The sequence below is a fragment of the Amblyomma maculatum genome, chromosome 8 (assembly GCF_055883805.1).
Source record: "Amblyomma maculatum isolate TAMU_Amacu chromosome 8, ASM5588380v1, whole genome shotgun sequence".
In the NCBI taxonomy this organism is placed as follows: Eukaryota; Metazoa; Arthropoda; class Arachnida; order Ixodida; family Ixodidae; genus Amblyomma; species Amblyomma maculatum.
In genome coordinates, this window is record NC_139351.1 from 19247056 (window position 1) to 19273437 (window position 26382).

The 26382-nt window shown below is 44.7% G+C and overlaps 2 pseudogenes; one reads left to right on the forward strand and one right to left on the reverse strand.

Annotated features, from left to right (window-relative positions):
• Positions 1-15529: 15529 nt before the first annotated feature.
• LOC146180660 (uncharacterized) lies at positions 15530-18476 on the reverse strand (annotated as a pseudogene).
• A 436-nt stretch (positions 18477-18912) lies between these two features.
• Positions 18913-23021, forward strand: LOC146180661 (uncharacterized; annotated as a pseudogene).
• The last annotated feature ends 3361 nt before the right edge of the window (positions 23022-26382 follow it).

Consider the following 26382-nt stretch of genomic DNA (forward strand, 5'->3'; position numbering starts at 1 on the left):
ATGCTATGTTACCACATCTAGACGACGGCAACCAACAACCAGATGTTCACACCTTTCTGCACCTCGCCGAAGAGGCCCGTCAGCTGGCCAGGCTGCGAATTCAGAATCAGTAACGCCGCGATGCCCAACGATACAACCTCCGACACCGTGACGCCCGGTACACAGCTGGAGACAGTGTCTGGGTTTGGTTTCCTGTACGTCGACGAGGCCTCAGCGAGAAACTGCTGTGTCGTTACTTTGGCCCGTACAAAGTGGTAAGCCAAGTTGGGGACCTAAACTATGAGGCTGTTCCTGATGGATTTAAAAAGTCCCGACGCTCCACGCTCCCAGACGTGGTCCACGTCGTCCGCCTGAAACCGTATTACGACCGATAGTGTTGACTCTTTCTGTGCGTGAGTAACTGCCCTGCGTGCAATGTTTTTTTTTTTATCTCTACCCACACTCCCAGCATCGGGACGATGCTTCTTGTACCCGGGGGGGCAATGACACGCTGCATTCTTTATCTTCCCTCTGTGCTGATCGCGAGCGTGTGCCTCCTCGAGGCGAAGAAACCGACGTTCGTCTCCTCGAGGCGAAGAAACTGAAGTTCTTCTGTCGAAGCGGGCCTGCTAGTTTCCTGCCGCACTGTGACTTCTGTTACTCCTGTGTCCAGCGGTGACTTCTGATCAGAGACTTCACACCGTGACAATATTACGTCCCCTCTCACAAAATGTGATCATATCCGGCATGAAATAGCGCAACAATTCTCATTAGAAGAATATTGAACCAGTCCACAAGCCACGCAGTCACCACGCAACCTGCAACGCAGCTACCTACTAGTCCACGTACGCCATTCCTGGAAAGCTATACTGATTCTCTTCATCTGCGTCATTCCTTGCTCATATCGTCCATTTGGTAAACGATATAGACGCCAAGGTTTTTATTTGCACAGTATCATTAGTCCCTAATTAAATTATACAATATTTAGTAATTCATCTCTTATTGGCATGACCATATAAGGCACGCATTCGCGCATACTGGGGTGGTACTCTGTCATTGGTCGAGACCTCCATGACGTCATCCCGTCTCGACCAATCAGAGTCTCCGCAAAAGCGGGGTGCATTTTGTCCACGACAGTATGAGCGATTATAGACTTTCGCTTTAAAATTGGCTGTGGCTTAACTCGGCTATGCCAGGACATACGTAGTCAGAGCTAAGGCAGAGCTTGGTTAGCCTTGGTTAATCTTGATTGCACGTCCAGGTTAGAGTTGTTGTCTGGCTAGGTCTGCTCGGCTCGTCGCCTTCGCCTGTTTTTATTTCAGTGCATAAGCCTTGCTTGTTTAAGCCTTTCCGACTCGCTTTCCATGACTCAAAACACGGCGGCGCCGACGAACCCACTGCTTTTTATAGAGCGCCACTACGCGCGCCAGCTGCTGTCTCACGTCCTACCTCCCCGGCTGCACGCCAAACGCCGCGGCTTCTCCTCTCGAGCGTATACGCTGCTCTCTTCGCCTTTTAACGCTCATTCTCTCTGCTGCTATGCGCTCTGATGTAAAGCCCGTTAGTAAGGGACGTACTTACATGTTTCGCCGCGGACGTTGGCCGCTCTGTGCGACGTCACACAACAGCTCGTCGCGGTCGCCGCGAGGCCACCGCTCCTACAGGAGCGCGTATGCCGCTGCCCGGCGATCGCCACAGCTGGCGAGCTCCCCGCACCCTCTATGTAACTCAAACCACAGGCCTCTATTCCCCGGAAACTCGGCTCGTTGCGGTCACTGCTCCTGCCATTGGGCGCTCGCTGCGCCCTCCTTATGACGTCACCGCATCGCCGCTGTCATAATTGATGCCACAGTATGGATGGTGAGAAGTCGGCCAGGCTTAAGGAGATTAGGGATCCCCGTAGAAATGAGGAGACAGCGCGCTGAGGAGACCCAAGAGAAGCATGCCAAACGGTTGGCCAAACGCCGTGAAACCGATGCCGCAAGACGGACTCGCTTAGCCTCTAACGATGAATCTACCGCGCCGACCTCTGATGATGAATGATGCTCGATTTCTGTATCTTTGAAGGCATGTGAAAAATAATGTTTCACCCGTTGGTTGATTACAACGTCTCTCTTCTGTTATTCTAGTGGGAAACCACAAAGTTTCCTAACAACATGTCTAACTACTAACGAAACCTTAGCGTAGACAGGGGTCTGTAGCTATCGCTACTCGACTAGGTTTAACCAGAGCTAAACCACAGCCAATATTTAATAGGATTTCACGGGCGGTAAGGGTCCTTGTCACTAGGCAATTTTAAGGTGAACGCCGTTCTAGTTCGTGGTGATGGTCCGTTCGCTGGTTGTGGCCGCCGCCTTAAATTACAAAAGAAAACACCTCTCCACCTGGAATCAAAACACTATCCCTCCGATCTCCAGCCGAGCGCGCAAAGCACTACTCCACTCCGGACTTTTTTTTTGTTGCCTGGTTATGATCGACACACAACGTTTCGCAAAACGAATCCCCAATCACAACATAAAGAGCATGTGGCTATGCTAATATATAGCCATCATGATCAGCCAGTGTTAGTCTGGCTTCGTGACATAAAAACTCCCGCAACAATAAAGGCTTACACCCTTGCCGTGAGTCGTGAGTTTCCGCAGCCGCTTTTGGTGGTGCATAAACTAGTGCATACTTCCTCTCGAAAAATAATTCGAAGCCATTATAGAGCGCCACATGCAGTGGAGGCCAAGAAGCACCCTTACATCAAATGGAAATTCATCATCATTATAAAGATTAAGTATCGAAAGCCCGCTTTCCCTCGGTGGAATCTGCCTGCCATGGCATTTGAATTCACGTTAACTCTATGCCACGGGTAGGAGCTGCCAACTCATGTCGCTCCTTTCATATGGGAGGGTTATATCAGAATCAGCCTGCCAGAACCGTTCGCTTTCTCTTTGCCCCTACGACACGCAGGCACGTCCATACGGGTTTTATATGTGAGCTGGTGGCTTGCGCTCTAGCGTCATACTCTTAAAGGATGAGCTTAAGTGTCCCCAATAATGTAGTACCTTACACTGATAGGGCTTGATAGGGGAATAATGCAGAAGACAAAAGAAAGCATTGGCGGAAGTCATTGCTTTCGCAGTTCAACTAGGGTTAACCAGAACTGAACCACAACTAATGTTTTTTTAGCAGTTCATCTTTCTGAAATGTTACGCTCAAAAATATACCAGTGAAATCTTTGAAGCCCTTATCATCTCCCGCAAAAGGGCTTCATGCGCAAGCATACCTTCTGTTTCGTGGTCGCGCCAACGAGCTCGCCTATCGTAACTCTTAGTAATGAGCATGACATTTTTGTGTTTACGCTGTGGCCCTTCTTTTTCGCCCCTGCGCATCTGTCGCTCATCGTATTTATACGCTCACGCTTCGAATACATTCAGTTGTTAGTCAGCGCTCGTGTTGTGTCTACTTTCTTGTCCCGTCTCTTACGCTAGTTCCTTTACCCTGATCAGTCACCAACTCGCCCAGCAACACACTTTAGTGAGGAAGGGCATGGGGCCTTACAAAGCAGAGAACTCGTATCTCACTTGCTGCCCAGGTGTTCAGGTTTCGGTCCCCGGATGAAGAGAAATCGGTGCCCGAACGATGGAGAATCGGCACCTGGGTGGTCGCTCTCGGTCTTGGTTCGAAGTCACCTCAAGTTTGCCGATGATGGAGGCTAAAATCATTTCAGCTTGAAACACTATAAATGTGCTTGAAACACACGTGACCGAACGTCTATATAGAGGTGAAAGAACTACATGCTTATTAAATAGTTTTCGTATTCAGAATCAAAGAGTATTTTTATTGATTATGAACAAATATCCAACAGGTGAAGAGACGAAATTAGAAAGCGACTAAAAACAATTTAATTGAATGAAACCTGGAGATGCTGGCCAGCGGTGAGGTGAACCAGGAATGCTACTACTGGAAAAAATGGTGGTAAAAGGGGATTTAGAGTGTTAATCGTGCACGATGAGGCCACAGCCCAATGAACTGCGTGAAATGATCCGGGTTATAGCGCTGACAACGCGCATACAAGGTGGCACTAGTCTCGCGCTGCAGCACACGCCTTTGCGCACACACCTTTTGTCGTAGCACAAACTGTCCGCAGTTGCGAAGAATTCTACAGACTCTCTTATCCCTGCATACTCACTTGTACAATACTCATATGTACACAATTTCTTTTTGAAAAATGAATGAGTAAACTTCTTAATAATACAAAAGCATTTTTATATTATATTGGTAAGCCCAAACCATGGCCGTAGAATGTAAACGCTAAAGGAGAGAGAGAGAGAAAACTTTTAATGAGCATAATACTCAGTAAAAATTCGCAGGAGCTGGGTGGTCGGTGCCCCTAGACCAGGGCTCCGCTGGCAGCAGCTGACTTGCGGACTAGCTGGATAATCCAGGCTTGCTGGTCCAGGTTGTCGCTAGTCAGGGCCGCCTCCCACTGCTCGTGTGTCGGGCATGGCACTATTAACGTTGGGTCAGGTTTGTCCTGGCATTCCCAAGAGATGTGATAGAGTGTGGGGCTTCCACCGCACCAAGGACAGTAACTCGTGTATTTTGTTGGGCTTATCTTATTTAAAATTTGAAGATTAGGGAATGTGTTTGTTTGTATTTTTCTCCAGTCTATAGCGTCCGAGGAAGGAAGTTGTTTCTGTGGTGGTGAGAAAATTCTTCTTTCTAACCGTAGGTGTTCCAGCCTGTCGCCGTAGGGTCCTAGGAGAGGGGTGAGGTAGGGATGGGGATCCGCCCGGTTTGTGAGAGCTCGGGCTAGATCATTCGCTACCTCATTTCCTTCTAGGCCTTCGTGTCCAGGTGTCCATGTAATTGTGTGCGTCTGGGAGAAGGAACGCAATATTGCACACGCTCTTTTGTGAGGTTTTCCTGCCAGGTAGTCCCTGCAGGCTGGTTGGGAGTCCGTCACTACGTGTGATGACTTGTTTTGGTTGTCTTGTGTTTTTATGGTGACGGCTATTGCCAGTGATTCCGCTTCCGCAGGATCCTTGGCATAGATTGAAGCCTGAATAATTGGCCTCTTCTTGTGGTCAACTGCAGCTATTGTGAACTTGCCAGGTTCGCCGTAAGCCCCTATGTCCACGTAGACAACTTCCGCGTCTTTAGACAATTGTTTTTCCAATGATTTGACTCTGGCTTTCCTTCGACCCTTCTGTAACTCATGGTGCATGTGCTTGGGTATCGGGTTCACATAGATGTTGTTTCTTGTGGATGTCGGAATTTGTGATTTGATCTCAGAAGTTCTTAGTGCCTGCCATAGCCCTAGTTTTGACAGGATTTCCCTACCCGCCTGCGTTGTTGTTAGGCGTTGTTTCTGACTCTCTAGAACTGCCTCCTTGAGCTCCTCGAAGTTGTTGTGCACTCCGAGTGCCCAAAGACGCTAAAGGAGAAGCCATGATTGTGTCTGCAAATCTTAGTGCGGTGTAGCAGTATGACTATCCCTTACGGTGAGGTCCAGGTGTGAACAGAGAAAGTGTGATATATATTCCTCCTTCCTTTTCACTAAACCAATTACTAATAGTAGGATGTCTGAAAAATAAGAATAAATAGTAATTATCGCAATTGAAAACAATAAAATTTGCTACTTAACGTTGATGAATAATAACAATAGTAAATAAACAGAATAATATAAAACAAAACAAAAATAACAAAAAAGTTAATATAGAAAATAAAAGTCGAAAATAAAGAAACAAAATGAAATATTATAAAATAAAAATTAACAGATTAAAAAGTCAAACCAGAAAAAAATGACAAAATCGGAGTGGCTCTCGCGTGCTGTGCGATGTCGATGCACGTTAAATAACAGATGGTCAAACTTTCCGGACTCCTCGTTTAAGGCGCCTTTAATAGCATGAGCAGATTTGGGACGTTAAACCATACAACGAAACTCAAAACAGTGTCTGCAGTGACCTCTTCAGCAAAGTTTTTGGTAGATGAATGCTCAGGGCCTCATTTGAAGGCTGGAGGAAGAAAGAAAAAAGACTTGAAAAAATCTCAAAGTGCACAGTCATGACCCGGCTCACACGCAAAGGCACTTTCGTGTTCGTACTTTGCATTCGTTTATGTAATAAAATAAAGGATAGTTCCTAGCAAAATGACTTGAACCTGTAGTTTCCAAAACATTTAAAGCACTCTGAGCTCTTGGAGGTCCTTGAAGGGTTGTTAATTTTATATCACTTTCTTATGCACGCAAGCGCTGACTAAGAAGCTTATTTAACTGAACGTTAAAGACCTCGAGTAGATGAAACGGGCATGGGCAGTTCGTGTAATGCGAAGGGAGGATGACCGATGTTCGCAAGGCTAATAAACTGAATTGCAAGGGAAGACAGGCGTGGCAGGGGACAAAGAATGGCGGGCGAATGCGATTAGACAGCAGTCACATGAGCGGAATAGTAGGAGGCATGTCGGAAAGACCTTTGTCCTGCAATTGGTATACCCGAACAATGATGGTGACGATGAGCCTCAGAACGTTGCATAAAAGCGGCCAAGGAGCAATTAGTCCTTACGTGCGGAAATGGGAAACTTTGCAAAGTTTGCTCACGCAGCAAGTTAATTCGTCCGATACTAGGCTCGTGAACTTCGCTCGCTTTTGCACAGATGGCTTATGTGTATGACGCACTTAACTAGGTTAACTTTGGCAGTACTGAAGATGGAACCTTATGAAGATGACAATGTTGACTGCACAGCGCGATAGTGTTGCATTCTTACACGGGACGTGATCGCTTGCGGCGATATAATGTAATGCTTTTGTGATTGGGCCAGGGATGTTGTTCTGTTCCTTTTGATGCGGGTTAAAAACTCTGTCGAAACAATGTGTTTAATTTATTGACACTTCATGAGAACACGCTCTGTTCAAAAATCCTGTTCACGTCCCTCATGAGCCAAGATATGCATTCGCACCAAAATCCCGACTCTTTATTTCGACAGGCCAGTAGCTCAATCAGCTAGCAACCGCCGCACGGATAGGCTGCTTCGACACGAGGACGCCGTGGTATCACGACAAGCAATGGCAGACAAGAACGGAAAGTCCTCGCACTCGGCATTCCCCGCACAACTGCGTGATTTATTTGTTTTGGAGCGCTCTTTTGGGTGTTGGCACCCGTCATATATCGATCTCGAGGGCGCGGGGTGAGAAAACGCACAGAACTGAATTGCGCAGAGATAGCTCTACTCAAAGCAATAGACGAGTTTCCTGCGTCGGTATTTGACCTTAGCCAAAGTCAAGGTCATGTGACATGTGAGCGGCATAAATCGCATTAACATTTGACCTTGAGCCATGTGCCAAATGGTGGTCGGCCGATGATATGGAGTAGTACTGATAAGTCGATGGGTGGTGTGAGTTAATGATACACATGCTGCAACAAAGCTGAAAGGAGGTACCAACTTGCTTGAAGGGGATACGAAATAAGATTCCAGGGTTCTTGGATGCCGAATCAAGCATCCTCCTGCTAGTCCATGCTGTCGTATTTTTACAGCTTGCAAAAGGTGAGCTTTTATACCTACTTCGAAGGGTCGCTTGTGGCTAGCAGCTGGATACCGTGCTCTGTGAGGACTATATTCGAAAAGATTGCGCAATTACTTAGTATAATTCTCATTGATTAGGGGCTCAGCACATTGGATAGTGAAGCTCGCAATGCTGTAAATACCTTCGACAACTAAAGGCAGAATCAACTTACACAGCGGATGTACTTCGTGAGAAACCGAATTCGAGGCCGACCGCGATGGCGAGCCAACAGAAATACCGAAACTCCAGAACAACGGGAATCGCAACTCTCAAAGAACCAGGAACGGACCCGTGAACGAAAGTGCAAGAAGCGCACGGCAGAAGCCTTCGCTCAAACCGGCGCCCAGTCATCTGATGCCGCAAACGAATGCCGAAGTCACAGCATAATGAAGAGCTATCATTCGACCTTCAATTTCTGGTTCAATCAGGTTGGACCGCTGCTAAGCTTAAATAATAATAATAGTAATAATAATAATAATAATAATAATAATAATAATAATAATAATAATAATAATAATAATAATAATAATAATAATAATAATAATAATTGATTCAAAGGAAAGGAAAGGCGCAGTATTTGTCACATTTGTTCTGTGGACCCCTGGATCGGACCGTAAAGGGAAGGGAGGAAGGTGTGAGTGAAAGTGGGAAGAGAGAAATGGGAGCCGTAGTGGAGGGCTACGCAGTAATTTCGTCCACCTGGCGACCTTTAACGAGCACTGACATCGCACAGCACCCAGACGCTCCTCCGTTTCGCCCCCTCGAAACACAGCCCCCGGCGGTTAGGCTCGAACTCGGGTACTCGGGAACAGTAGAGAGATTTAGCATACCGCGATCCGCGATCCGTCACCGCTATCCGCCACCGTGAGGCGCTATGCGCATGCGCGGGTTCTACCGCGGCGGTACCGCGGCGGTAGCGGCGGTACTGCGCCGCTACTAGCGCCGCCTGTTCTGCGAGCCAAAGACGAAAACGCAGGCGGAAATTTAGCCAAGCCCGGCTGAGCCAAGGAGTTTCCTGCGCACGTTTTACGCATGTTGTTTTGTTGTGGGTGTGTTGTGGATGCGCGCATCCTTATTTTGCCAAGCACCCACATCCAGCAAACCCCATGTCTGCCAATAAGGAAAATATTCCACCCAATGCCGCATGCACAAGGAGGCATTTCAATTTAGCCTCTGATATATTACTTCACCATGAAGTGATCGAATTACGACCATTTTCAGAATCAGCAAAGTGGGCCGATGTGGCCGCTAACCTGAATTTGATAATCCCGGGGTCCGATTATACGCCACGTAGCGTGAAAGAAAGATTGGATTTGCTGCTGGCCCAATTCGAAAGCCAAGACTACCTCAATCGGAGACGGTAAGTAATAAATTAAGTTGTCACGCTCCTTCAAAATGCGAAGTGGCGAGGAAGTATATACTTATATATATATATATATATATATATATATATATATATATATATATATATATATATATATATATATATATGTGTGTGTGTGTGTGTGTGTGTGTGTGTGTGTGTGTGTGTGTGTGTGTGTGTGTGTGTGTGTGTGTGTGTGTGTGTGTGTGTGTGTGTGTGTGTGTGTGTGTGTGTGTGTGTGTGTGTGTGTGTGTGTGTGTGTGTGTGTGTGTGTGTGTGTGTGTGTGTGTTTTATATAATGGTTGTCATTCCAACTAGATCTGGCACAGAAGAACAGTACAGTGAATGGGAAAAACTCCTCCAAGAAGTTTCGGACATTGCGCGGGAGGCCAAATATAAAAAAGAGATGTGCGACGCAAGGGCACCAAAGAGCTGCGCAATGCGAGGCCCAGTCGCAACCTACTGCTCGCTGCTCGCGCGGAGATTAGCAACGAAATGCCGTGGCCGAAAGGATGGCCGAGGCGATGGAAGCCTACACAAACAAAGATACAGGTGAGAACCCCTTGTGTGAAGGAAAAATAAATGCTCGGGTTCTACTTGTGTTTCGTTTGCATTATACAACAGTACATTTTGACGTGGGGCGTAGTTACGGCGTCGGTGACATCTGTACGAATTGCGTGTTAAGTGTCGTATTTCCGTCTATCTACAACATGCTGGCCTTCAGAAGGCACGAAGTGGTGTTCTGGTGACGGGTCTGCGGGTAGAAATAGCTGTCTCTTACTCCAACCACAAGTGCTGTTTCTCTCTCAACTTTGTAATCACTCTGCCGAGCTGTAGATCATTTCACTAAGTTTTCATTCCTTGAAATGTACTTTGTTGCCCTCAAAGCATTAATAATTCCCTCTCTGCATTGCATGTCCTGCCGAAATCAATTTCCACTGAATTCTGCAGGAACATTATAAGTGGAAGTTTATTCTATAATCTGCAGTGGAGTCCGTCTCATATAATTTTCTGCTATCATTTTCTTTTTAATGGCTTGCTGTGTTGTCCGAAATCTAAATAATGTTAACCTTCAACTCAGCCGCACATATGCGCATTAGCAGGATACATCGTGTTTATGCTTTCTTGTGATACAGCACACCGTTCCTCATAAGCTTGGCAGTGCTGCAAAACGGTTTGTAGCCAGTTATCATATTTTTTTCACAGCATCGATCTGTAATCATTGCTTGGTCTTGATAATGTAATCTGCCTAAGTTGCGCTAAGATTAGGAACCTACCATTTTATTCCCTTAAATGTCAGTTGCATTGACTAACAATTCTGGAAAGTGAACGCCCTTGAAGGCATTCAGGAGTACCTCGTCTACCATGCAATATTCATTTTATGACTCCACCCAGCCGACGCTGCGCTGTTCAATAGCACGTTTCATATGTTCACATTGTGAAGCAGTGCTCCACACTCTTTATAAGCACATAGGCCCACTCAAAGGCAGTGTTGTACATTACCCACAAAAGCACAGCTTGTGCAAATATGCAATAGAACCTGCATTTTATGCAGCGATGCGAGCATAGAAGCCAAGTCAGAGTCCAAATCAAAACTTTAGATGACTGTCTTTCAACAATAACAGGCTGTCTATGCAAAGGAGCGCAGATCGAATTGATAATTGAATACACGTGAATACATTTGGTGTTATTGTGCAGAAGCAGCACAGGCTGTTTTGCATCAAAGACAAGATTGGAGAAGTCTCACTGCTGTGCTGACAGACTATGGGCTTTTGATGTGTTTGTCTGACATTTCCTCTCTCAAATATAAAAACATAACTCACACAAAGGCTACTATCTCATTACTCTTCTAGGAGTAATTGAAAGGTACGCTTTCATAATCAAGTACTGTAAAATTTGATTCGTCTGCATAAATATAAAATTCTTTGCGACCACTTCATGTTGCTGTTAGAAACGTGCTGTCCATTTTCAAGAGTAGAAATATACGTGCAAGCTGTGCAAGTGTGGCATGAGAGTTCAGTGCAAAATTATTGCTACTGACACAGCTTCTATTTGCCAAGCGTCGTCTTTACAGGAACAGTTTGTTGCTGCTTACTTGATTCCATGTAAAATGCCATTATCAGGCAATATTTACTTTCTCTACTTTGTCACCAACTAGGCAAACATGACTGAGACCGATCACAACTATTTTTTTCCATGTGTTGTGGCTGTTGCTATATGCTGTATAATAGCTCGAAATAACTGTTATACTGCTTTTCTGACATGAGGTATTAATTATGTTCAGCGAGTTGCTTTTGTTTAATTACAGACAGTGTGATAACAGGTGTAAAAATTTATATACTGCGGTAACAGTATTGCTTTCTCACACTTTTCATGTAGCACTACACTTCCAACGTGAAGAGCTGGTCTTATATAGTTGCTGTATATTGCAGCATATTTAAACCTATTTAAAATAGGAAATATCACCTATTTTTGAGATTCAAGTCCTTTGAAAGTTTCTCTGCTGCCTACCTCGAATTAGCTTTTTGCGCAATGCAATCGACTGCTGTATTACCAGTAACTATGTTTTATTCATTATAGACCAAGGCGACGACAGCCATCATGCAAGTAGTGCAGAGGCACTGCTGGGGTCAATGTACACTGAGGCACCGGAGGCAGAAGACGTTGCCTCTATGCCTCACATGGAGTAGTCTCCTGGACCATCCAGTCAACCTTGCGAAGACCTGCCTTCACAAAGGACATCAAACAGTCCTGCATCCAGCACACCACGTCTGCTTCAAACAAGAGGTTAGATGCCATAAATTTACTTTGAACATTGTCCAACACAGTGAATGCAGCTCTTTGGATGCAGTTTTCCTGCCTTGTCTAATTGCATGTAATGCTAAAACACTCTGACTAGTCCGGCTTACAGCCAATGACAGACAATCTGTTCAGTTTTCAGGCCAGATATTTAATTTATGAAGATAGCTGCTAAATGCTGAACAAAGGCCTAGAATGCTGTGTTTTGTTTTCCTTCCTAGATATTTGAAAACATGCCTGTTCAATATGCACAAAAAAGGCTGCTCAGTAAAAAGCAAGTTTGTAGATGGGCCATTCTATCCAAATATCCAAGACCCCAAAAGCAACTATCGCAAAAAAATATTTAACAAATAATTAGGTGTATTGGCGATAAAATGGATGGCCCTTATCGAAATATTTTCTTAAGAAATTTTTCCTCCGTAAGCACTGTGATGTTTCTGCAAAGAACAACTTTGAAACAGTATGCTATGGAAAACATTATTTCAGAATATTTCTCTTGCATTGTTCTTTCATATGGCTCTTTGAATGAAATTACGCAAGAATTGTAAAATTCTTCAGTAAAAAGGACAAAAATGTGGAGTTACGGAGTTACTATGAAATTTTGTACAATAACCTTGGTAATGTCACGGGCAAAACATTTGTTTCATGCATTCATGCATTCATGTTGATGTAGTTCATGAAAGGAACATTCAAGGACTTGGTGAAGCAAGATGTACATCAAGTAAATGCTTTTATAGCACTTTATCACAGTAACAGGAAAAAAAATTTGAATCTCTTCTACCATAAGATCAGTAATTTATTAGCACAATGAAAACCTTCACAAATTCAAACTGCCAGTGCATGGAATGCTCTGGGTGGCATAATGAAACAAATGGCGTCAATAACAAGATTATCATGGTGATATCATTGCGGGATTAAATCACAAGAGGGTGTTTTGGAATCCACATGACCCAGAAACAATCTAAAGATACAGTAATCTAGCTGCCAAGTTCCAAAATAGCAGGGAAAAGGAAAAATGACTTCGAATTTCACATTGCCAACTGTAACCATAGGAACACAATTCAACTTCAGACCACAACAATTCAACTTCAGACCAGCAATGGTTTCATTCTTTATGCTCAGACCACACAGTAATCTGATAGTGAAAAAATGCATGATAGTGAAAAAATGCATTTAAAGAAATTGGCTTCAGTGCTTACATGTTTGAAAAGGTGAACTAAAGTGGCTAAGAAAATGGCAGTAAAATGAGATAAGAGAACAGAAATTGTTTTGTTGGCAACGATAGCCTACAAGATATGTTATGTAAACCCTTTGAAGCACGGAATTCTGGTGTCAAATCCCAGTGAAATGCTGCCTCCGTGTCAGAGGCAATTATGCAAAGTTGGCCACAAACGGCCCCTTCAAAATTCTCGCAGCAATGCTTTGTTGACTTGCCTCGGTACCCGAAGCCACCAGAACGAGATATGGCCAACTGACGGAAATATGGTGCTTACGGCGAATTTACATTAATATGTATTGACACAGCATAAAAATGGCTGCTCTGCACTCGCAGTGTTCACCATTACAATGAAAATACCACTCATGTAATGCCTCTAGTGGTGTTCTAGGTACCAAAAAGCGGGAATCCTGCAGTCTAAGCTGACCATCTTTTCTGGTGTTTGTTTTATCTAGCATTTCGTTTCTTCTGCAAAGAACAAGTGTCTTGATATGCTTATCGCTTGTTTACTTTTTGTGCTGACGGTGTTTGTTTTACCTGGCTCAGGACCTTTTCTTTTATTCCGCATTAATTAAGTGTTGATTTGTTTATCGCGTGCTGATTCTCTGGTGTTGCTTAGACGCTGCCTTATATATGGGGCTGCGGACTCGTCAAGCCGCCAAGTGGCAGCTTTTTTTCCGTAGCCCTCCATCTGTATAGCACCTGATGGAAATAAAGATTTATCATTTATCATGTTCAAATTTCTTGTCGCAGTCATACGCTTGTTACCTCCCAGGTACAAACAATGCACGAAATTATAAGAATAGAACCAAGTCGATATGTTATTCACATTTCTTTTGATCGCCCCTGTACATCATTTACACCTCCAGTCCTGAACACACAGAGCAACAACCATAATTACTTTCCAGCCATGCCAGCGCGGCACTCGCAGCTCTAGCATCACTGACTCATTGGCTGTCATGGACTTAAAATCGCTACGATACTTCTTAATTGTCATCTCAATGACTGCGGTCATAAAATAATTTCCAAGAGCAGTGCTGTCATATAAATGCAATTAACTATGCTTGATTTCCACTGGTGGCATGTGGACTTTTTTTTCTGCCCAGCTAATTTTTTGGTGATACCCAGCTTCATGTAGTAGGTGCCACCTTTTCAAGTCGTCAACATGAAAAAAAAAACGTCCACAAGTTAGGGATTCATGAAACCTCTCTCAAGGCTACCGGTCTGGCTGAATATCGAACCTACTGCCTAGCATGTGACACACATTCTTACGTCTCCCCCTGAGAGCACAGTAGCGACTTCATGGTTGTGTCGCACAGAAACTGACAGTAGTGGTGCCTGGCAGATACAGGATTTCTATAGCTTTGACATGATATCAATCTGTGGGATAAAGGTTGAAATTATGCACACGTGGTAAGGATGCCAGCTATGCCTATTGACTGCACTGCACCTTTAACAGCTCATTGTGTTTTGCAAGTGCACATCGAGAGAATGCTAACACACTGGCATATCGCAGGATGCGCGGCCAGCGGACACAAGAGATTGACGAAACATTCCTGGCACTTGAAGAAAAGCGCCTTGCGCTGGACATGCAGCGGCATGAAGATGACGTAATTCAAAGGGAATTGAACAGAAAAATGCAAGAAAAACAATGGCAGGCTATTATTGTCAATCAAGAAGCACAACTGAGGTTGCTTCATGCACTTACAGAGAAGTTGTTGAGGTCAAACTCTGCAGATTCTGCATAATTAGGATATTAAATAATAAGTGTTCTGTTGTATTCCACACATGGCAATTTTTATTGCATTTGGATAGTGAATTGATTACGCAGTATAAAAGGGTGGAGCTAACACTTATAGACCTTATGAAAATTTACTGCCACTTATCGGCCATCGCACGCGTTTCCGCCATGTTTAAGGGTAGCTGAATTTAAGAGCGGGATAGCGTGGCCAGTTGCGTTAATGCTCGTTGTCGCCGATAATGTTGACATACTGTTGCGTCCCTTGTTGTACGCAGAACTAAAATTAGGGTATAGAAGAAAAGAACCATCAAGTTATATCTCTTGAGCTTTTGTTTTCTTGAGGCTTGTGTTAATCTGCTTTGCGTGGTTTTTTTGACAGTACAGTATCGCTTTACGAAAAATTGGAATGTAGGTAGCGTGGACGAGTAAATCGTCTATTATTCTGTCATATTTTACTCTGAATGCGAACAAATAGCACTACGGAAATCACAGCACAAAGCAGATGCAACCAGCACGACGGTAGCAGCCGTAAACGCAGCCGACTCACTAAACCCTTCAACATGGCGTCGCGTAGCACGGTTCGCTGAAGGTTTGATAGATAGCAGCAATTTTGCATAAGGTCTATGCAAGAGGGAATCGTGTTGATCTGGACAAGCTACCGCCTGTATTTGTTCAAAGAGAACGTCCCTTTACAGAACATTTGCCACCAGACTAAGACACCTCCCTCAATCCTTATTCATTTTGTTTTGTGATGTCAAAAGTTCTATATTTCAGCTTGCACTCTATGATGCTATAAACTCATGACTGCACTGACCAAAAATATGCGGACAATGACTGCAGTTACAGAACGCGTGAAATCTGAAATGCATGTCTACGGTCGTGTTAGTCATCATTAGCAAATGGGACAAGGTACTCATCAAGTGATGGTGGATCGAGATCAAAAACACTGGTCACTTGACTGCCATACAGATAAGTATGGCAGTTTGTCAGCAATGTAGCAACCTTGTACATTCTACCAATCATTTGATGAGAGATTTTTGATTGTTATGAAAATCCACAAAAGCGAAGTCTGTGGCCACATTTTTGAACCCCCACTCCACTGCCTGACGAACAGTACTCATTTTTCTATTAAAGTACGCTCCATGCGGCTGCAAATGTAGGCCTCCAAAAGGCTTCATCAGCAGGGGTCGCAGGGGATAGGCAGGATCTCCGTAGATCAGAAACTTTGTACCACCGGCCACCTTTTCCAGGTTGTCGTAGAGGTTTGTGTCTTTGCGAATACCTGGAAAGTATTAAAACAATGGGTTGCATTACCCGCCATTTAGATATATTGCCCGCTACACCTAGAAGACAGTCATTATAGCTACAAACACAAGCCTGCATTTCTAATGAAAGTAGTCCAACCAGATGTACAATTTTCACAAATGTGGGTAGTGTGCAATTTGCACAAATGTGGGCTATGTAGCTGAAGCTAAACTGGAATAATGTTTTCATCTTCTAAATGGACCATAAAGTTGGGTACTTGATTCAGAAGTATGTGAATGTTCAATGTATTTTCATCACAAGTAGGTTTGATTAAAGGCTTGGCTAAATGAGTGAGTCCACCCAGTATTGTGTAAGACTGAAGCAGTTTCTTACTCAGTGAGAGATCATGCTGAACAGAAGCTACAGGTATTGCAGAAACGAGGAGGTCTGGAGCAGATCTACAGAGCAAGGGGACCACACTATTGGTGATCGTGCAAATCAACAGAATGGTTATACATTGTGGAGAGTACAACGCTAGCTGAACAGAAGCTACAGATATTGCAGAAACGAGGAGGTCTGGAGCCGATCTACAGAGCAAGGGGACCACACTATTGGTGATCGTGCAAATCAACAGAATGGTTATACATTGTGGAGAGTACAACGCTAAAAAGGCCGATCACTATCCATTGCCTCCATTAGAAGACATTTTTACGACATCAGCAGGAGGGGAAGTGTTTACGTTACCTGACCTGGACAACTGAATATCAGCATATTCATGAACCCTCCAAAAATTAAAATTTACGTGCACTCAGGACTGTTGAAGTGTCTGCACATGTATTATGGAATTTCAGACAGTCCTAAAAATTTTCAGTAAGTCATGAATGAGGTGCTGAAGTATATTCTCTAGACGGCAGCAAGAATATGCCTCTATACTACTTATTCCGAATTAAACAGGGCATTCACACTTGGAAAAGAGGCACTGGCAGTCGTGCACGGAACGAAGCGCTCCCAGCAGTATTTTCGGCCGTACAGTCAACGTCTACTCGGCCTACTCAATTCGCACAGCAGTCCATGATGTTCTTTAGGTAGTTCCAGAGCCTGACAAGAGTTCGAGAGCTGCAGCACAACCAGATGGAGACCAGAACAAGCCTATGATTTCACAGGTGGAAGCCTTGAACAAAAGCCTGCAACAACGCTGTTAATCAGCAGTGTGGAAAACCTGTGCCATCTCCCCTGTTCGTCAGTGATGAAGCATGATAGTCGAATGGCAACCAGAATGCTAAGGCTACAATTGAACAAAAAAGGAGATGAAAGATTGTTGTGGGTTTAGTGCTAAGAAGCTAGCTGTCAGTTCACGTATGTGACTTGCCGCTTCAGATGAAAGCCAGTTCTTCCCCCTGCACATGGAAAGACGTACTAGCATCATTCCACATCAGAGATAAAAATACTTTAAAGGATATTGAACACAGCGCAGAAATAATAAATAAGAAATGCCGGAGAAAATAACACTCTGAATGAGAACAGCATGGATTAGAAAATGAAATGCGAGTTGATGTCTTTCTAGCTAGAATTTAAAAAAAAAAGAGAATTATACATAGAATACGTAATACAGCACAGACTAACACTAAGCTATTGATGAAGCGGCAGTGTAAACACTCAGTCGCAACAGGCAGATAATCAGCTGGGGTGACGTGCATAGAAAATACCTAGGCAGATAGCTACAAGATAGCTACTTGCAGAGAAATTAGACACACATCTGTTCTGCATTGGGCTTCGGTGATTATGACAACACATGTGAGTGGTCAAGGCTATGTTAGTGAGAGCTAAGCACATGAGAATAATTGATGAAATAAATACAGTCTAGGTCCCCAGATGAATAACAGCTAGCCGGCCTACCAAACATAATTTGGGCATAAAGTTGGATGAAGAGTTAACAGACTATATAACAAATGCAATATAAGCGTCGAAAAGTTACTGTGCTTGCCTGCATCATGGCGCCGCCCAGCAAATGGGCCATCTAGTTGGCAGACTATCCCATTGGCGCACATGACGGCCTGGTATTTCTGTACGTGTTGGCGCTTATGCCCCGAAAAGTGTTCTTGCTGGTCTGTTGTCGGTCGGCAGATCCGACGAGCCGTGCCGTCAATAAAACCCCAGCACCGCTTCAGTGGGGCGCCTTTTGCATGCACAGCCTGGAATAAGAAGGTGGAACCAAGTCTTTTATAACACGATGTGTTCTCATTCAAAATTGAAGCGCAGTGAAAATTTTTGAAACAAATCTCATTCTCACCTCGGTGAACAGCTCCAAGCTGTTAGTATTCAGCCACTTGTGCGTGGTCAAGTCTGCCAGGAGGTGTCCAAAGTAATATTCAATATGTGTCATTACTTTGAACACCACGCTGGAGACAACCGTGGCGTGCCGACCGAACACTTGCTCCAGGTCGCAAAGGCGATTCGGGTACGCCAGGCGACGCAGCGTCATGCACAGTGCCTCATGTCCCGGCACCGGTACACGCTGTGCACTTCGCACGATCTGCGGCATGAGTAGTTCACTTGCGAGGTAGTCTAAATCAACTTTTTCGAAGCGGAACCACTTTTTAAATGTTGAACAGTCCATTGCAGGCACGTTGATAAGCCCATACTGGGTGACGCAACGTCGGGGCACTGACTCCGCGGGGAGCGCCGACTCTGCCCGGAAAAATATCTCTTCTATCTCTGGCCATGTGAGAGCGTCCAATAACATTGCATCATTTAACACGCTGTATCGAGCCATTGCGACTGATATACCTTGGAAATACCATGCACCTTGTACGAGCGAGCACTAAATGGACCTTTCGCTGTTTTAAACAAGCGCGCTTGGCGCTCATTGGCTGCTCCCGCGCACTTTCCGGCGAAGGACTTCCGGGCATGTTTCCCGCAGCTTTTCACGCAGTGCGATACCGGCGGCATGGAGAGTTCGGATGGCGTGAATGCCCACCGAATCCGTGTTTGCGTTTGTTACGTTCACATTAACAAAAAAAATGTCCTGCAGCTATTTTAAGAAGCTAGATGCCGAGGCACAAGGCCGATACCGGGCGAAGCTTTCGCTTGGAGGCGAGGAGCTGCCCGATCCGCTTGACGACGACGTTCTGCGGTTTGTCTTCACGTCAGGCCCAAGGAATCTTCCCCCCCCCCCCCCGAGAGAGCAGGAGATGTTTACCTGTACCTGGTCGAGGGAGTATGTTTTTATACAAGACAACAGTTTAAATCTTACAAGATGGGAGACGCCTACAACATGTTCATCAGCGGCAAGCTGAAGCAGCTCAAGTTCTTCAAGGTGGGAAAGCGCGGCGACGGGATCGTTCTGATATCGGCGACTGTGCAAGCCAGCCAAACACTGTCTAAGCAGTACCAGGCATGGTGCGTCGTGAAAGACGACGGCACTGTCGAAAGTGCTCATTGCACATGCATGGCCGGGTAAGTAGGCGATTCAAAATGCGAAGCGCAATGCGGTAGGTCCCTTCTGTTATTTTTGTGTGCATGTGTGTGTAATCCGATCAGATACAGAGAATCGAGGCTGAATTTCACATTTACAAAAGTTCTGCGGAAATCACGATAGAACCTAAAGAAGTGCGAATGCTTGCACAACCACCCGTGTGTAATAACATTTTCGAAGCAGTATGCGAGTTATGAGGTATTAACGTCCTGAAGCGACTCGGGCTATGGGGAGTCGAGGGCGTAATTTGACACCTGGGGCTTTTCAACGAATGTCGACATGATACAGCACACGAACGGTTTTGTATTTCGCCTTCTTCAACGGCGTCCGTGGCCGCGTTTTGAAGAAGCGGGATCTGCAACCGAGCGGCAAATCCCTAAATCAGCGCGGCGGGTCGAAGCAGTCAGGGGAATTCCGTGTTACGATGGGTACCATCATTTTCGGCCCTTAACTGCGTGACAGCAGCATTCATTTTAAATGAAGCCGGTTGTGGATGGGAAAACTGATGAGATTCTATGCTGTAATATTCTGTCGTACAAAACTCTTCCACTTTTTGATTGGTACATTTGTCATCATTCAATATCTTTGTTTATGAATTGCTTAATTCTTAGTTATTTCCAATGCAACTTTCAGCCTTGGGGAATGCTGCACACACGTGGCTGCGCTGTTCAGTGTCGAGGAAACTGTGCAATATGGCGTCAACGACCCATCTCTAACCGATGACGCCTGTAAATGAATTGAGGCATCAAAGGGAGGCAGAGTAAGTGTTTATTTTTATTCTTTCACATACCGGGCTTTCAGCGAGTACTTACAAAGCACTAAATTTTCGCAGGCAGCACCGGTCTCCGAAATTCAATTTTTTAAACCAAAAATAGGCCACGCACCACCCTAAGTCAGTGCAACTCAAGACCACACGAAACCAACTTTCACAGATGAACAAGTGTCCAGCTTTCTGCACCAAGTGAAGGTAAGCCACTCGGACTGATTTGTTTTTGGTGCACAAGTGAAATTGTATTCTGATCTTCTATTGCTTTAAAGGTCACCACTGTTTACTGTGCTGTAAAGAATCATATGCGACTGCATCAAAACAGGGCACTAATTTGAATATTATTTTTCAGGAAATCGCACCAAACACTTTGCTCCTCACATCCATAACAGACAGCGAGGACACGGACTCCGCCCCTGAGACAACTGCCAACGATCCTGTACCATCAGTTAGGCGTCAGCAGATTTTTGCAAAACTGCCTCTTGGTGAAATCTACAAGAACACTGACATCGACATGGCCAAAAAGTGCAGCTAACAGCTGAATGCTGCAATGAAATCAAGGAGGAAACTCGTGGCCAGGTAAAACTGCCAAGATGGATGAAAGAACGTCGAGACAGGATTACTGCCTCTGTGCTGCACCGTGTAGTAGCACGCGACACTGGTGCAGCTAGCCTCGTTGCAGAAATTATGGGGTATGTAAAAACGCCTCAAGTGTCGAACTTGAGATGGGGCTTCGAAACAGAGCAAAAAGCTGCACAGGCACTCACAGAGCTCGAGTCTCTAAAGCACTTTCTTGAAGACATAGCGCAAAAAAGAGACGGGGACAACACAGATGTAGACAGGACAGGCGCTAACTGACAACTTTATTTTCTAGGAAAACCGCAGCACAATTTATGTCAAAACTCAAGTGACAATCAAGGGGCCTTATACTACGACCAAATACAGTTTGACAAAAGGCGGCCGACAATCTTGACACGGAGAAACCAAAAAAAGAAACAAGGGGGGCCGGATAGCATTATCAACAGATTATATAAAACTCATTGTGAATTTAATACAACAGACGGGGTGCGAACAACATCGTGGCCAAGGGACGGTGCCACCCAACCACAGCAACGAGCCAGCCTAAAAGGGCTCAAAACAAGGGAAGTAAAAACAGTCATAGGTCAAAACCAGAAAAAACGTGCGAGGCAAAAGCAGAGTCAGAACTAAAAACAGATAAAACCTGCGAAGCAAAAGCAGAGTCACAACTAAAAACAGATGACACGTGCGAAGCAAGGCAGAATCAAAACTAAAGACATATGAAACGTGCGAAGCAAACGCGGAGTCATAAGCTAAATCAGACGATACGTTGGAAGCAAAAGAAGAGTAAAAACTAAAAAACTAAAAACAGACTCAGGAGTGTAGAAGGCTCCCCGCTAAAACATTGAAGTGCTAAGCAAGAATAATCAGGATGGGCGAGTGGAAGAACAATTATGAAGAATGAGAAAATCAAGGGAGTAAACACACCAGAAACCGGGAAATAATAAAAGAAATTCCACAGACGATAACTCGTTTCATAACAGTCAGCAACCGGTTGTTTGTGGTAATAAAGCAAAAAGGGTTATAACACCTACATGTGGCCATCAAGGAATTCAAATTCGCTTTCAAGCAGGTTCATAGAAGGTACGCTGACGCAATACTGACCGGCCTTCCTAATGAAGTATGCCTCCATGACTTCGCGCTCAGTTTTTTCTTTGACTGATCTTAAGAAATCTGTACTATCTAAGAGCGGATAACATGCGTTAGTTGGATCAGTTTTACAAGCTTTACAAAGTTCGGCGAGGTTAGTACCCGATTTGTTGCGTACGCATAGTCTGTGTTCTCTCGCCCTCAGTTTGTCCGATGTACTGGAGCCCGCAACTGATTAGAATCCTGTACACGACATTTTCCATGCATTCCGTGAACTTAGTTTGATGCTTCTTCGTGCATGCTACTTGCTTTTTCATCTTTCTATTGCATACTTTCGATAGTTTGCATGGTGCAGAGAAAATCATTTTGACGTTATAACGCGCTGCCAGTTTTTTGAAGTTATGTGAAAACCTGTGGAAGTATGGAATCACCTGGACTGGCATCTTACTCTTGCTTACTTCGATTCCCTGTTTACTACGTTGACTGTTTGAGGCTTACAGGTTTTGCAGAAGGCTTTCACACACTGCTACAATAACGTCAGGGGGGAAACCTGCGTCTTGTAGACGCTTGAATTGCTCATTCATGCTAGTAGCCATGCGGTGGGTACAGGATTTTGTTGTGGCACCGTGAAGACAGGAAAACACGATGCAACGCTTCACCACCTTGGAGTGTGCACTATCAAAACATAAAAGGCGCTTTTTTGTGCGCGGACGGTACATCCAGCACAGCGTGTGGCCGTTAAAATCCAGCTCAATATCTAAAAACTGAATGAGGCCATCTGTAGGCGATTCCCATGTGAACTTTAAACCGGAACCGTGATCAGAAAAGATGCTGAGCACCTCCTTGACAACATCACTTTGTCTAGCATGACATTTACTAAAAATGATCAAAAAGTCATCAACGTATCTGACCACTTTTTTAACTGGAAGGTTAGAAAGATTGGCTTGAATACGTTTGTCGACTGCAGATAAAAATATATCACACAGCAGAGGAGCGACCGACGAACCGATGCAGATGCCTTTTTTCTGGATAAAGAATTGTCCATCTGAGCAAATAGCTGTTGAATCAAGGTAGTATTCGAGCAGAGAAAGGAAAGAATCGCTCGTGGTTCCCGCGCTGTTCTGGAATGCTAATTCCCCGCTTTCAGAGATCGAATCGCGGAGCACCATGAGCAGATCTTCATGAGGAACGGAGTAATAAAGGTCTTCTATGTCAACTGAAAAGCCACTCACAACGCAGAAGGAATTTTGTTCAAGAATGCCGACCATTTCTTTGGAACTTCGAATGATGAAGGGATCTTCAAGCTTCAAGGTTTTAAGACACCGTTGCAGGTCTGAACTCACTAGCTTTTGCCATGTGCCGTTCTCAGACACTATGACCCTAAAAGGGCATTCAGCTTTATGTGTTTTAGCGGTATAAAACGCTTCTAAAAATCCGCTTTTCGTCTTATCCACTTAGTGTTTCAAAGGCCTAGATCTTTCAGTAGCTGAATGGCAGCACGTCTACATCGCTTTTGATCAAACTTGACTTTTTTAAATTCTTCTCAATGGCGTTTAGGGCTTTTTCTTGAAACATGCCAACTGGTAAGGTGGTAAAGCCATCTTCTTTATCGCACTGCAAAGCGGCTAGATTCTGTCGGTTAAGATAACTTGTAATTTTTCGGAACGGTGGTTTTCCCTCGACCAGGTGTCCTTCGTTACTCCTGAGGCAGGCCACCCCATCTTCAATTAGACGGTCTTTGTTATTTTCCGTGGCTCTTGAAGCAGTTTGACGCACTAGCGAAATCAATGTTTCCCTTTGCACGGAAGGCTGAAACGCAAACTTTGGTCCTTTTTCTAAGATGCTCCGTATTTCAGGGGAAATGACAACGTTACCCAAAACGGTAGCGCCTTCTCCTGTCTGCTTTGAAGCCTTGTTCGCTTTTGGTGGGCCAGATAGCGCTCGCTGCCACAAGAACTCTGTTGTCTGCGCCGCTAATTTCTTGAATGCCGCAAATGTTCTGGCGCTACTTGTTTGCTGCTCCAAAAGGAGGATCCGAAGCCAGTCGCTGAATAGCCTAACTTGTCTCCAGTACTCACTTTTCAGGATCTTGCATATTCTCCGCGTGTGTCCCAAAGATGGCCCCACAGCTCCAAATAAGGCTTGCACTTCCCACGGGACGAGGCGTCGTTTCAAGCAGAACGCCAGTATCCTTGACTGACATGTGGTCGAAGCGATGAGGTTAACACACGAAATGACAGGCTTTCCCGCTACAGGAGAAGATAGGAAAGAGCCCGATGTAGGAGAAATATGATGCAACAGATGTTTGGTTTGAGCTAGTTGGTAGCAGTTTCTTGAAAACATAGCTCAAAAAAGAGACGGGGACAACACAGATGTAGACAGGACAGGCGCTAACTGACAACTTTATTTTCTAGGAAAACCGCAGCACAATTTATGTCAAAACTCACGTGACAATCAAGGGGCCTTATACTACGACCAAATACAGTTTGACAAAGGGCGGCCGACAATCTTGACCCGGAGAAACCAAAAAAAGAAACAAGGGGGGCCGGATAGCATTATCAACAGATTATATAAAACTCATTGTGAATTTAATACAACAGACGGGGTGCGAACAACATCGTGGCCAAGAGACGGTGCCACCCAACCACAGCAACGAGCGAGCCAGAAAGGGCTCAAAACAAGGGAAGTAAAAACAGTCATAGGTCAAAACCAGAAAAAACGTGCGAGGCAAAAGAAGAGTCAGAACTAAAAACAGATAAAACGTGAGAAGCAAAGCAGAGTCAAAACTAAAGACATATGAAACGTGCGAAGCAAACGCGGAGTCATAAGCTAAATCAGACGATACGTGGGAAGCAAAAGCAGATTCAAAACTAAAAAACTAAAAACAGACTCAGGAGTGTAGAAGGCTTCCCGCTAAAACATTGAAGTGCTAAGCAAGAATAATCAGGATGGGCGAGTGGAAGAACAATTATGAAGAATGAGAAAATCAAGGGTGTAAACACACCAGAAACCATGCTCGTTTTGGAGCAGCAAACAAGTAGCGCCAGAACATTTGCGGCATTCAAGAAATTAGCGGCGCAGACTACAGAGTTCTTGTGGCAGCGAGTGTTATCTGTCCTACCAAAAGCGAACAAGGCTTCAAAGCAGACAGGAGAAGGCGTTACCGTTTTGGGTAACGTTGTCATTTCCCCTGAAATACGGAGCATCTTAGAAAAAGGACCAAAGTTTGCGTTTCAGCCTTCCGTGCAAAGGGAAACATTGATTTCGCTAGTGCGTCAAACTGCTTCAAGAGCCACGGAAAATAACAAAGACCGTCTAATTGAAGATGGGGTGGCCTGCCTCAGGAGTAACGAAGGACACCTGGTCAAGGGAAAACCACCGTTCCGAAAAATTACAAGTTATCTTAACCGGCAGAATCTAGCCGCTTTGCAGTGCTATAAAGAAGATGGCTTTACCACCTTACCAGTTGGCATGTTTCAAGAAAAAGCCCTAACCGCCATTGAGAAGAATTTTAAAAAAGTCAAGTTTGATCCAAAGCAATGTAGACGTGCTGCCATTCAGCTACTGGAAGATCTAGGCCTTTGAAACACTGAGGAGAGCAGTGGATAAGACGAAAAGCGGATTTTTAGAAGCGTTTTATACCGCTAAAACACATAAAGCTGAATGCCCTTTTAGGGTCATAGTGTCTGAGAAAGGCACATGGCAAAAACTAGTGAGTTAAGACCGGCAACGGTGTCTTAAAACCTTGAAGCTTGAAGATCCCTTCATCATTCGAAGTTCCAAAGAAATGTCGGCATTCTTGAACAAAATTCCTTCTGCGTTGTGAGTGGCTTTTCAGTTGACATAGAAGACCTTTATTACTCCGTTCCTCATGAAGATCTGCTCATGGTGCTCCGCGATTCGATCTCTGAAAGCGGGGAAGTAGCATTCCAGAACAGCGCGGGAAGCACGAGCGATTCTTTCCTTTCTCTGCTCGAATACTACCTTGATTCAACAGCTATTTGCTCAGACGGACAATTCTTTATCCAGAAAAAAGGCATCTGCATCGGTTCGTCGGTCGCTCCTCTGCTGTGTGATATATTTTTATCTGCAGTCGACAAACGTATTCAAGCCAATCTTTCAAACCTTCCAGTTAAAAAAGTGGTCAGATACGTTGATGACTTTTTGATCATTTTTAGTAAATGTCATGCTACACAAAGTGATGTTGTCAAGGAGGTGCTCAGCATCTTTTCTGATCACGGTTCCGGTTTAAAGTTCACATGGGAATCGCCTACAGATGGCCTCATTCAGTTTTTAGATATTGAGCTGGATTTTAACGGCCACACGCTGTGCTGGATGTACCGTCCGCGCACAAAAAAGCGCCTTTTATGTTTTGATAGTGCACACTCCAAGGTGGTGAAGCGTGGCATCGTGTTTTCCTGTCTTCACGGTGCCACAACAAAATCCTGTACCCACCGCATGGCTACTAGCATGAATGAGCAATTCAAGCGTCTGCAAGACGCAGGTTTCCCCCCCTGACGTTATTGTAGCAGTGTGTGAAAGCCTTCTGCAAAACCTAAAAGCCTCAAACAGTCAACGTAG